General features: G+C 29.9%; 1 non-coding gene across 1 annotated transcript; it reads left to right on the forward strand.

Annotated features, from left to right (window-relative positions):
* The first annotated feature begins 1,843 nt into the window (after window positions 1–1,843).
* On the forward strand, window positions 1,844–1,931 carry TRNAM-CAU (transfer RNA methionine (anticodon CAU)). Its single transcript is given in 2 exon segments — window positions 1,844–1,881; window positions 1,896–1,931. It is a non-coding gene; the product is annotated as a tRNA-Met (tRNA).

Below are 1,931 nucleotides of genomic sequence, written 5' to 3' on the forward strand. Positions count from 1 at the left end.
TAGAGAGAGAAACTATCTTAAAATTTTTAGAGATAGAGGCTATATAGTTTTAAGTTGTTAGAGAGTGAAAGTACTTAGAAAATTTTTAGAGAGACATTATTTTAAAAAATTTAGAGAGAAAAACTACCTCAAATTTAAAATTTTAGATATAGAAAGTACCTAAACATTTTAAATAGAGAAACTATCTCAAAATTTATAAAGAGATATACTATCTCAAATTTTCTCTGCTATCAATAAATTTGGAACGTTCATCAAAAAAAGATATACTATCTCAAATTTTAAGTTTTAGAGAGATAATATGTTAAAATTTTAGAGAGAGAAACTATCTTAAATTTTTTAGATAGAGAAACTATATCAAATTTTAAATTTAAGAGAGATAAAGTAATAAAACCAATTTATAAAAGAAAAAGTATAAAATGAGACGATACAAGGTGGTCATAATTAATCTTTAATCATTAGATGTGAAAATAGGTGGCCGCTATTAATCGGGCTCAAAGTTCAAGAGAAAATTTTTCGATCTTTGTAATAGATTCAATATATCAAATTTCTCAATTGATCGTTATAAATAATTGTGACCTCCTTGTATAAAAAGTAAACAACCTCATTTGGAAAAGAGGCTTGAATTGTGGTGGTAGCACCCCACACATAGTCACTACGTTGTGGTTTCCATTCTCAAACACTATCCCATTAATAACTTCAAAAAGATAATTCCTAATCTACTTGAAAAAACATGTAGGGTCTGTCTTCCCCACTGAATTACTAAATAAAAAATAAAATAACTAATAACTTCAAAAAAGGTAATTCCTAATCTACTTGAAAAAACATGTAGGGGTCTGTCTTCCCTATTGAATTACTAAATAAAAAATAAAATAACGTATTCCTTTCCGGTTAGATGACTACTTCTAGTTATTCAACTTTTTGAATGGTGAACATTAGAACAATAACAAAAAAAATAGAGTTAACCTTAAAAATTTATTTTTCCTAGATATAACTCAGACTTGTCCGAGTTACTCTAGGTGACTTAGGAACAAGGTCGTAGTGGGGTGGTACCCAAGTCCACACCTTTTTAGTCACCGGTCATTAGCATGCATGGAAATGGCCCTAGGTGTCTATAGATTGGTGGGTAAGGTTCCCTATGTTTTCCTTGTAATGCACTTTTAAAAATATAATAATATTTATTAATATAATATTTCAAATAATTGGGATAAAGCTTAGACGAGGATAATCAATATACCGTTTCACCTACTATTCACGTGGTTAACATGTCGAAAAGAAGCCCCTATAGGTCACATCCAACAAATGCACGTATGGATTTTCACATTTCCTTGGGCAACCAAAACAAGGCGATGACAAAAACTTGTAAGTTTTTTTTTTTATTTTATGGAAAAATTTTATATAAGAATGCAACCTTATAATGTAGAACTACGGATGCGCCTCAACAATCTATCGGAAAAGATAGTTTTAATGTTGAAAAACCCTTTGATTGATCATCTCGACGTCGAGATGTATGACCATGAAAAGTAAAAAGATTTTAAGTCTCAGAAATAGTGCATTTTACAATATATTATCTACACCATCCATTTTCAAGATTTTCATATGTTTATAGATCTACTTGATTTTAACCATTTTTGAAATTTAAAATTTTATAATTAGATATAAAAATAGATTTTGAGATAATCCTAAGAAAATTTTACATCAAAATTATATACCATGATAAAATTATAATCCTAAGCACAAATGACATTTTGTCCCAGCAGTTCCCCAAAAAAAGAAAACGAAAAATTGGAAGATGATTTTAAAGAAAATAATTTATTAAAATATATTGACAAGTTCGGTCACCAAAGGGGTGGTGGCGCAGTTGGCTAGCGCGTAGGTCTCATAGCTTATCCTGAGTAATCCTGAGGTCGAGAGTTCGAGCCTCTCTCACCCCA

The sequence above is a fragment of the Amborella trichopoda genome, chromosome 2, assembly GCF_054954075.1.
Source record: "Amborella trichopoda isolate Santa Cruz 75 chromosome 2, AtrichopodaSantaCruz75HAP2 v2.0, whole genome shotgun sequence".
In the NCBI taxonomy this organism is placed as follows: domain Eukaryota; kingdom Viridiplantae; phylum Streptophyta; class Magnoliopsida; order Amborellales; family Amborellaceae; genus Amborella; species Amborella trichopoda.